The 12,411-nt window shown below is 34.4% G+C and overlaps 1 pseudogene; it reads left to right on the top strand.

Moving 5' to 3' along the window:
- The first annotated feature begins 8,643 nt into the window (after positions 1-8,643).
- Positions 8,644-9,493, top strand: LOC149155909 (protein S-acyltransferase 24-like; annotated as a pseudogene).
- Positions 9,494-12,411: the final 2,918 nt, after the last annotated feature.

Here is a 12,411-nt window from a genome sequence, read left to right as displayed (position 1 = left end):
TCCTATTTCTGTAACTTCTTACGAAATTTCAATTTGATTCTCGAAGAGAAAGTTATGATGATTTTCCCAAGGTCACTTGTTTAGTACGTAATTCAGGAGTCTACAAAAATCCTAAATTCCTCAGATCATATATCCAAAACAATAGTGAGCCAAGATCTGAAATTTGGACTCGAGGTTTACGCCAATTTCTTCTCAAATGGGTTTTTGTTTTAGCTTTTGAAATGTTGTAGTGCAAATTTTATAGCAAAATTCAACGATGTCTTGTTTTAGATGAAATTCTAGAGCTTGCAAAAACCCTAACTTTCTCAGATCACATATCCAAAAATATAGCCAGACAAGCTCTAAAATTCAGACATGAAGTTCAGTGTCATTTCATTCCAAATAGGATTTTTTTTTCACATATGAAACGTTGCGGAAACAAAGTTATAGCAAAAATGCCACGATGACCTGTTTGGAGCAGTGAAACCCTAGAATCCAAAGTTCTGATACCAAATGTTATGAAACCAACTCACAAGAAGATAGGAAAGATAGATCAATGCCTTAGAAATCAGCCTCTTCGAGGGGGAAACCTCCTTTACATTACACAAATGAACAACTCCTATATGATACAAATGTCAAGACCTCCTTTCTACATATCGGAGTCTAGGGAAAATTTTTAGAACCACCCTAAATTTATATGTATAATAAATGGGCGAATCCCCATGATACATAGGAAAAATGGGAGGTGATTTTATCAATAATATAATATGTATATATACTATTTTTGGTGAATCTCTCAGTAGATTATATTATCTTGTAAAGTCATGGCAAATCTTTCACTGAATAATAAAACATTGTGAAGTCTTGGCAAATGTTTTGTTAAAGTATTAAACCATATATGATAATAGGAAAACATATTCATTAAACTATAATATACGAACATACATGTTTGGAAAAAAGAAACATAATTTTCTCTTCCTACAAACAATGTTGCAAGTTTCAGTGGTCGTGTTTGTCAAGGTTCTTACTATACACTCTTTCATATCCTTCTATTAGCTTTGATAATATTCCACAACAAAGTTCTTGTAGGTGTTTATCTTGACCACCAGGTTTGTCAAGGTAGGAGACATTAATCTTTTCTCTACCACTTTTTTCAAGCTATCAAATTTCTTTCTTATTCCATACACTCCAACCGTTAGATCAAAAAAACACATCAAGTTTGTTTACCCCAACACACCAACTAGTAGCAAGCCCCAACTATACAATATAAGAAAGTAGTAGGTATCCCAAAGGCCTGAAGGGGATCTAATTGAAATAAGTGACCATTGTCAGAAGCCTTCCAATCAATATATATATATATATAAATGTATATTTATTATTATTTTAGCTGGAAATATTCAATTAAATAACAAAATTTAATTATGTCTCTCCCAATTGAAATAGCTTATTAACATAATTCACTTCCTTCATAGGTCTTCCATTTTTTAACAACGTTGTAGCATGTCGATTAATTTCATTTTTGGTGCACAATCTCTGCCTTTTAGGACAATATGGTGTAGTGGCCCAACCCTTTTTAACAACGTTGTAGCATGTGGATTAATTTCCTTTTTGGTGCACAATCGCCACCTTTTATGACAATATGGTGCAATCTCCACCTTTTAGGACAATATGGTGAAGTGGCCCAACCCCTACATATCATTACGACAAACTAAGAATAACAAAGAAGATGAAAGGTTGTACAAACTAGCATATTTTTAAAACAACCAATCCAACATCAGTACCTTAACTTTTTCATGAAGATATCATATTGAGAATTTTTCAAAAATGGTGGGAAATCTAGGTAGCCACTATCTCTCTTCTCTAAGGGTCATGTGAAAAGAGTGATAAGATTTCACTCTTTTGAATTTTTTTTGTTAAGTTAGAAAAACCAATATTAATGGAGATATTGGTATTTTTTACTAAATTGTGTGAAGTGATTAAACGCATCTTTAACCATTCACCTTAAGATGTTTTTTACAATATAATTTCCTAAGTCTATTCAATATCTTCATTATCATAAAAACTAACCTATATCCATATTAACTCCACATCTACCACTCTTAGAGGGATGAAATCTATTTATCCGATGGATCAAAGCTGATAGAATTTCCCCTTTAAATAGTCTATGCTCACATGAATACCATGCTATTACCATGGGTCAATACCATGAGTTATCATAAACGTGAAGCTTAAAAACTACTATTAGTAATTTATAAAAATTAATAAAATTAATAATTGATTTTTATTTTATTTTTTTATTTTAACCAAGTTAAAATGTTTAAGTGACATTAAATTACAACATCCATTTTTTTCAAATATTTTTTCACTCTATGCCAGGTTTCATATCACGATATTTGCATATCATGATATTTGATCCCACTTGGGGCTTAGTAGATCCAGAGTAAAGATGGATCTATGCTGGTTTAATTCCCCCTTTTAAATAGGCTACATTCCACGTGAATACCATGGGTCAATACCATGTGCCATATTTATTTTTATTAATACTAATATTAGGGTTAATAATGTTTTTTTGCATGGTATTAATAATAATTTGGCCCATGGTATTTGGCCCATAGTATTTGGGTGATAGGCTTAAATCATTTTTGGAGTGTTCGTAAATATAAGGTGACTTATGGCGTAAATATAAAAAAATGTTTTATTTATTTACCATACCTCTAGTTTATTTATATTTTTATTGATTTACCATAACTCTTTTATAAATATGGTATTTGTCCCATAGGATTCACTTAAAAAAAAAGAAAAAAAAAGAAAGAAATAAGAAATAAAAAAATTAACCTTCTAAAATAGAGAGAGGGTTATGGACTAAATATAAAAAGAGGTTTTATTTATTTACCATATCTCTGGTTTATTTATATTTTTATTTATTTAACATACCTTTGGATTAAGTATTAAAAGAGGTTTAATTTATTTACCATACCTCCACTTTATTTATATTTCTATTTATTTACACCCACCGTAAATATAAGGTGACCTAAGGAATAAATATAAAAAAGTGTTTTATTTATTTACGAGACCTCCACTTTATTTATATTTTTATTAATTTACCATAACTCTTTTATAAATATGGTATTTGGCTCATAGGATTCACTTAAATAAAACCCCTTTTTCAAGCTTTATTAAATAGAAAGACGGTTATGGACTAAATATAAAAAGAGAGGTTTTATTTATTTACCATACCTCTAGTTTATTTATATTTATATTTATTTACCATACCTTCGAAGTAAGTATAAAAAGAGGTTTTATTTATTTATCATATCTCCACTTTATTTATATTTTTATTTACTGGGACCAAATACAACCTCGCAAACCACCTCCAAAACCAGAAAATGGGCGATTGCAAATGAATTTAACATTGCAAAGCAGAAAAATCGGGCGATTGTAATGGAATATAACCTCTGAAACTAGGCGAATGGGTCAAATGAGTCTTTTCATAGTTTATCTGCCGATTTTTTCTTGGGCTAAAATGAAAAAAATAATTATTTTTTAAATCAAAGATGGGCTAAATATATGAAATAGGTGTTTTATAAATATTTCACCCCTATAAAATGAAAAACCCCTTAAATTTCTCCCTTGGGCTAAAATTCACCCCTAAAATTTACCATGTAGGAGTCTAAAGGTTCATAATATAATAAGAGCCCGCATAACAATAATAATGTAAGGGCACAATAATAACAATAATGGGCTTCTATGGGGCACAATAATAACAATATGGGGACTACATGGGCACAACAATATAATAAGGGGGTTGTACTAATAACAATAAAGGGTTACACTAGTAGTATAGGGACCTAACAACCTCATTGCTCTTGCAAAGCCAAGATGGTTTCAGTAATGGAATTTCGATGCTTCTTGGAGTCCACCACTATCACCCTTTTTATAAAAAATGTAGGTGATGCATGATCATCCGAAAAATTATTTCTTCATGCTCATAAAATCCTCTTCTTGAATTTATCAAATGATAGATTGGACACATCCATTACCGGATCATCATTAAGGGGAAAAACATCCCCTTCTTCCCTCGGCACTAGCTCTGCTAATGGAGGTGGTGGAGAGTGAATGGTGACCTATTGTGTTCTCAACATCATATCAAAAAATTCACTCTACAGATCTTGTTCCATATCCATATATGTTATGTCAATCAAGTGCTCAATCTATTGAGCAAGCTCCCGACCCTGCATTTGTTCACCTTCCTCCTTAGTTGCTCACTAGTTTTGTTCCTTCTCTTCAACCTGTATCAACATTGGTTCTTTTGTCATTGTGTGTTTCCTTTATTCTTCCTCTTGCTTTTGATTCTCATCTTGTGCCCTCCTTCTCAACTATTTTTCTTACTTTAGTTTCCACTCTGTCCCGTGTAGCTTCAGTTTTTCTTCATGCGATCTCTTATTTTCTCTCTTCCTCCACTCTCCTCTATATATCCTCTTCTTCCTCTTTTTTTCTGCTACTAAAGATTCTCTCATCAGCATAAGATCTAATTTCATCTTACAACTTTATTCTCCTTATAGATTGTCGATAATATTCCTCTTTCCCTTGTCATGCATAGGCTTTTTTCCTTCTGCTATCATTTCTTCTAGAATTGTTGTCATTTGTGGAGCAGTCTATGAATTCATTATTAAATTGACCAACTCATGGATTTTAGAGGCATTGTAGAAAGTCCTTCATAGGTCCTCTTTTGTCCAATGGAATTCCCCTCTGATCCATTCAAAGTAAAATCACGCACAATGGTCTTTATAAATACCATGGGGATCATACAGATTAAATTCCTGATTACAAATCCAAACCAAACTATTTCCTTTCCCTTGGCATCTGCGACTTTCAAGTTCTTTGTCTTGTATAATCAAATTTGCAAAGGAAGAGTGGACCATGGTGCTTTCTCCTTCCTATGCAAAGTTTCTGACAGCCATGTGGTGAGATGGTATGATACTTCTTGCATGAAAAGCTTGTCAGTGGCAAACATGGGTAAAAAATGTGGATGATTCTCTCCACCAAAAATCCTAAATAAGGTGCCACCTGGTGAGGCATACCAATGTACGATGTCTTCTATCGCCCCCATTTCTCCTCGTGACATGAAAGGTGGATCTTCTTCAAGGATAAGCTTGTAAAGTACGATGATGAGGTGGTCAGTTACTTGTGCCATTACTCCTCAATGACTGCAATTCGAAAGAAACTTGCAATAGATATGCATGATGAGTTTTCATGGTGTCCATGTCTAGTTCATATTGGGGAACTTTTTTTGTGCACAAATTGCATCCAGTAAATATGCAGACATATAGAACCTTGCTTTCTCACCATCAAGAGGACTCTGTTACTGTGCTAGATGGGATCTCAACCATCGAGCCAATATATTTGACCAGTTGAATGGCTTCCCCTCACTCAGAACATAGTTCAATAAGACTGCCTATCCTTTATGAAAGGTTTTCATGTTCTACTAACCATGGATCCTGAAAGCTAAGATAATCGGGAGATGGTAGGCCTTCTTGATGGAAATTTTCTTATATACATGGGTGGGTGTCTATCAAAAATTCGATGGCTCCTTCACCTAGCTTTTGATAGTGTATCTTGTGTTCACATAGCTGTGGGTGGCATAGAAGAGTGAGTCCATGAGCTTCACTGGCTCAAACAAGTGATATATGTGCTGATAATCTTCTTCCTGGAAAGTGGCAAGATTTTGTTTGCTGGCACTACTCAACGTCATGGTCATCTCATCAATATGTGAGATAATCCAGCTGATGACATCTGCACATGGGAAGGATGGATATATGTATGCAACCTTGTATAGTCATAACTATGATATACTAAGATAAACTTGTTGGTCCTCTAAGTCTACCTCAAAGTCCTTTACAAAAGTATATTTTACCTGCTGCCATGTCAATGATGATCCCTTTTCTATAAACATTGGAGTTTCTGCATACACTAGCAAGTCTATTGGTGTTTTCTCAACTACTTCCCAAATACTGCTTTCAATGGTCTCTTTTGAAGCATTTCTCTTTGGTGCCATGGTAATAGTGATTATTGGAGAGGTGCTCAACAATTGTTGTACTTATGGGATAGAAAAGACACTCATAGCAAGTAAACATTAGTCTTTAGAAAATATAATTTCAATTCATGCACAAGCAACAAACCGGGCATCTGATGGGGACAATTCAACAATTTCCATTGACAAGAGAGACTGGTTTCTTGTTGGAACTTCACAATGTGCATCCCTAGTAGCCAAGGTTGAAGCATGTGGCTTGAAACTATGCAATGCGTAGTTCAGCCTGGGAAGTGGTATGGGAGAGACTGTGCATTTGTAGTTTCAATGGTCAAGGTGGTAGGCTGGCTCCTAGAATTGTGAGTTGGGACTACCTTGTATAGCGCATGTTGGGCCTCAAAATGGTCCCTATTTTCACTCCATTATTCACCAATATCTTCACATTTTACCTTCATGTCACCTCCATTCCACCTCCACATCATTCCGTTTACTTCATTATGGGGTCATAACAATGCTTTTCCAAAGTATATTAATTCTTAACATTTTTAAGTGGATTTATGGCTAAAATTTAGAAAATAAGATGCTTATACTTATACCTAACAATTAGAATGAGTTTTTGACATGTGTAGGCACAAAGGAAGCTTCCAGGGCATCTTTTTGTGGCCTTGAATGATCAAATTCGAATTTGATAAGATAAGCCTCATGGAGAAGATCATGGAGGATAGGGTTATATGTCTAGATGGTTGAGAAATGTATGGAATTAAAGAGAGATTAGTGGATCATCATTATGAGTTTGTTATCTCATCTCAATGTATAAATAGGAGTACCTCCTCCATTCCAAAGGGAGGACTCTTGGAGCATTGTATCCAACTTATGATGGCATAGAATAAAGCTTCATTTTACATATATTTTCATTATGTAATTTTAGATATAAGTTGTACATATATTTCCATTATGTAGTTTTAGATATAAGTTGCTTTAATGTAGTATATGGAATAGCTTGTCACTTTGTTCTTAGGAGAATTAAGCTCACTCTAGAAGGATCAAAGGAACATGTTATTTCATATTAGATCTTATTTCATTTAATTGCTTAGATGTTTGAGGATTTGTTTGTGATTGATGAATGAGTTTTAAATTAGAATCTTATCAGCATATGAGAGGATAACCAAGGGTCTAAGTTAGGCTCTCTCTCTATTTGATTTGCATGATAATTGAAATTCATTCCTTTGCTTTTAAGTTTCAAGTTATTTCATTTCTTATGCTTATGAATGAATCTTAGTTTAGTTTGGATTAGTACATGAGAGGACAATCAAGAGACTAAGTTAGTCTTTCTCTCTCTTTTAATCCAAACAACAATTAAAGTTCATTCTCTTGTCTTCATTTCAAGTTTCTAGTTTTATGTAATCAATGATTTCTCTATGATACTGTAGGGAAGGACAACCAGGACCTCCTTAGTTAGGAGCCTCTTCCCTTGCATATTATATTGAATCGTACATAATTTAGCTAGACATAAAGTTAGTTGCCTACTCCTGCATATATTTTGCTGGCATCATCACAAGCTTACGAGTTTCCCTGGTCGATAATTTAATGCAGCAATTTAAGCCCAATAAATTGCCCAACATTTTGGCATCGTTACTCCCTTAAGAGAAGGAGAAGACCCTGTTTGTGAAAGGATTTTCTGCCATGCCAGGGTTGCACTCTGCGATTGGAAAGCGAACACGCTTGGAAAATGATCTTGCAAATACCAATAACAGAAATAAGAGGCGGAACCCTGACAGTGCTAGAGAGCAAGCTTGGCCTGTTGCTGATAGTGTTGTGTATCGCATATTGTGCCCTGGTAATGTTGTTGGAAATGTTATAGGAAAAACGGGGTAAAGTAATAAGATCTTTGAGACAAGAGACACGTTCGAAAATCAGAGTTGCAGATGTTGAAGAGTGTGTGATAGTAGTCTTCAGCCCACCTCCCAGCAAGGAGAAGGAGAAGGATAATGAGAACGGGGATGAAAACGAACCTAGTTGTACTGCCCAGGATGCTCTTCTTAGAGTCCATTATGTTATTGCCCAAGAATCTTCTGTTAAAGATAAAGATAACGACGCTGACAAAAAGGGGCAACGGAATGCTCGTTTGCTAGTTGCTAACAGCTAGATTGGAAGTTTGATTGGAAAAAGGTGGAAATAACATTAAAAAAAAAATTAGAACTGAATCTGGTGCACAAATTCAGATACCGCAAAAGGATGAGTTGCTAGGCTGTGCTTTTAGTTTTGATGAACTCATTGTGATATCTGGAGATTCAGTAGTTGTAAAGAAAGCATTATATTCTGTTTCCGCATTTCTTTATAAACACCCATCCAAGGAGCAAATTCCTTAGAGTCTTATCTTACCTGCAACTGACCAAAGTTCAGTTGTTCCTGCTGGGGTGCCTGCATTACCTCCGGCGACTGCTGCAGGGGCGACGCCATGCGCGGTGACTCCCCATCTCCGCTGCCAGACTCCACGGCCTCGTAAATTGAGAGAAATGAACTTAATGGTGACAGATAATACTGGTTGTACTACTGCCCAGCTTGGATCTGACAGAGGTCATCGACATGTTGCATTATTTCTTTAAAATGCTCGAGAATATTCAATAATCGCTGGGATGAAAGAAGTCGTCTGGAAAAATTGCGAAGCTTGGACTTGCTCCTCTCCTTTGGTGTATGATCATTCTGCTTCTGATCACCTACGTCAGTTCAGTTATCACATCATCAACTCTTGCGAAAGTCACTGCTTCTGATGCCCAACCTACAAGATTGTCTGGCCTCCGCGCTCCAAGCATTGTTCCACTTGCAACCGCTGTGTTGAGCAATTTAACCACCATTTCCCTTGGATATCCAATTGTGCACTAGCATTTCTTTGGACTTTCTCCTTTTCTTTGGAGTTGCAATGCTGACGGGCATGCAGGCATCGCAGATTGCACGGAATATCACAACAAATGAAATGCAACCCGTTACAGTTATCTCAAAGGGCCTGGTGATCATTTTCGGAACCCTTATAATCATGGTTTTCAAAAGAATTGCACGGATTTCCTTATCCAAGGATATAATGATGATGTAGAGATTACATGGCAGCCTTTGCAACCGGATGGAATTGGAATGATTCAAATGAGTAGGCATGGGGCATCTTCAAATGCAACTGGTTCTGCTAATAGTGTAGACGTGCAGGGTCAGTCTTCCGGTGAAGTAAACTCTGGAGACTGTAAAGTAAATATTCACTCCTCGCATTGTAACCGCAACCACGGACAGACTGAGGGAGTTCCTTCAGGCCTTGGGCTTGGATTGGGATGGAGTAATTTGGCGCATGGACATGCTGCAAGTAAAAAGGAGATAATCAGCTCTAAAAAAATCGACGAATGGAGGAAGAAAGGAGATAATCAGACTCGACGAAAAAACCTCCATATCCCTTCACCTGCCAATATTCAGGTTTTGTTTGGATTTCTTTTCCATTATTAGATTAAATTTGTTTTGTATTTATTGTAATATATTATTTTTATTTTTATTTTTATTTGTTTTATATTTATATATTTTCATTTAATGATTCGATTTCTTTTGATTTGTATATTATTAGTTATCATTTTTTTAATGATTGATTTGTTTTGATTATGTGATTTGTTTTTGTATATATTTAGTTATAATTTAGTAATGATTGATATGTTTTGATTTACATATTTAGTTAATATTTGATTTGTATGAATATATATATATATGATTTTATTAATATATTAATTATATTAATATATTAATATGATTGTATTAATTATATTAATTATATTAATATCTTAATATATTATGATAATATATTATCTTTTGTTATCAAGTTTAAATATATATATATATATATATATATATATATATATATATATATATATATATATATATATATATATATATATATATAAATAAAATAAAAATCAAAAAAAAAAAATAGTTAACAATTGTTGTTTAGAAGGATTTAAAAAAGTAAACATTGGCATGTGAAGGGTACTGGCATAAAACAAAACTATGAAAATTGAGAGAATCATGAGAATTACAAGAACAGGATGAAAACTTTGGGGGCATGAAAATTGAGAGAATCATGAGAACAGGATGAAAGAAAAAATTAAAAAAAACAAATACTAAAAAAAAAAAAAAAAAAAAAAAAACAACAACAACAAACAAACACACTTTTCACAAAATTCACGTAGGTTTGAAAATAAATAATGGAACTTTTGGAAGCATAATTTAAAAGAACATTTGGTGGATTTGCTGATTAACTTGCATAGAATTGATAATTTGATATTGTTGTATGCTTTTATAACGTACTAATCTGCAGGACACAGCAAATGCCGAACTTTTCGCCACGCACAAAAGTCAGCTGACACAAACAGGGAATATTAATTTTCATGGTTATTTTAAAAAACATGGATTGATATTAATATCATGATTAAGTCAATTTTAACACTTTGTTTGTCCTTAATTTGTTTTATTTGGTATGAAATTTTTGCATAAGAATCATGAAGAAACTGGCCATTTCTTCTAGAGCACACTTATGTTTTCTTTGTACCAAGTTTTTTTTTGCAGGTTACAAGACAATCAAGTATTCATTAAGGAGATTACATTATGCGTACAATTGGTCTTCAAACGACTAATTTCATAACAAATTCTAAAGACACCTCCAACTCTACAACCATTACTTTGCACTCCCTTTTTGCAAAATATTTTCCACCAATTGTCCATGTCCATAAAGCATACCATCTCCATGTCCATTTTTCATAGCAAGAGTATTTATTCATACACCGTGCATTTCCTTACATCCATTCCTTACAAGCTTATTGTCATTTTCCATGTCATTACCATTCCCCTTCATTTCCGCAATAAAACTCTGCTTGAGTCAAAGTCCTAGAGTCTAAGTATCATTGAAAAAACACCTAGAGGCTTGCATGCACTAATGGAAAGTACTCTTGCCGATGAAAAATGGGAGTCCATTAATATCCCTTGTTCATTGGATCTTGTAGGTGACTCGACCATGACAAATTTATTCGTACCTACAAAGATGTGTTAGGCATCCTGACTCCCATTGGAATCAATGGTGGGAGCTCTTGTGTTGGCTAGGGGCATTCATTAACGGCCACTAAGTCAACAACTTCTTGCTATGTTCGACACCGACAAATTTAATCACATAGTAAGATTTGTGCCATCGAGCGTTGAAGACTTGCAGACCCATATTTTGTAGCAGATGAAGCCACTTTGCTTTCATTGTTTTTCAGTTTGTCATCACTTGAGGACAAGTCAATCAATAAGGCTGGGAGGGAAATGTAACTTCTATATTTTGTATACCTTCCAAGCCTTATAGATTTTTAGCCATATTCAGCAAACTCATCAGATTCATCATCCAACATCGGAGGATTCAGCAGCGGATACAATTTTCAGCCATGTTCAGCAGACTCCTAAGATTCATCATCTAGTAGCAGAGGATCCAGCAGCTGATATGACAATACAAATCCATCCTTCATTCACCATTTTCACAACCAAGTAAAGGAGACCATGAACAACAGTTTTTGCAGCCACACGAGCACAACTCTCATCCATTTTTGGAAGGGTAAGTTAAGGTATGATATTTTCTAACTTTTAACCATTAAATTCCTTGAAAAGTTAGAATAATAATTTTTGGAAAAACTTCACTTCCTTTTCCCTTCCTTTCCCCATTTCACATAACTGCCCAAACCATCCGTTTAAGGGAAAGGATACATTTACATACATACTTTGTCACATTCATATAACATCCACATTCATATATCACATTCTCAACCCCACTTAACCCACTTTACCTTCAAAATATATTCACTATTACATGAGCATACAAATGGCTTTGTCGAAAGTATTTAGAAGTTAATTGGATGCCAAAACAATCATGGTTATTACACAAGAACCAACCATGACGCATTCCAAGAAAAATACTCTGCAATAAAAATCACATTATCAATATGCAAAGATCATACATTGAATACAACAAACAAAATATGGTTGAAACACAAGAACCAACCAAGTTGTAGTTCATCAAAATAACGCTTTTCAAAAGTTAAGTAACTGATATCATGCAAAGTTTAAGCCAAAGCTCAAGTACCAAAAAGTAATGTAATAGATTGCATGAGGACATGCAATACCTTCAGTTTGGGGGAGATGTTGGGCCTCAAAATGGTCCCTATTTTCACTCCATTATTCACCAATATCTTCACATTTTACCTTCATGTCACCTCCATTCCACCTCCACATCATTCCATTTACTTCATTATGGGGTCATAACAATGCTTTTCCAAAGTTTATTAATTCTTAACATTTTTAAGTGGATTTATGGCTAAACTTTAGAAAATAAGATGCTTATACTTATACCT

This window comes from Pinus tabuliformis, chromosome 9, assembly GCF_031772625.1.
Source record: "Pinus tabuliformis cultivar Carrire ecotype Pingquan chromosome 9, CPIR1, whole genome shotgun sequence".
Lineage (NCBI taxonomy): Eukaryota > Viridiplantae > Streptophyta > Pinopsida > Pinales > Pinaceae > Pinus > Pinus tabuliformis.
Note: the sequence above shows the minus strand (reverse complement) of the source record. Positions and strands in the feature narration are given on the sequence as shown.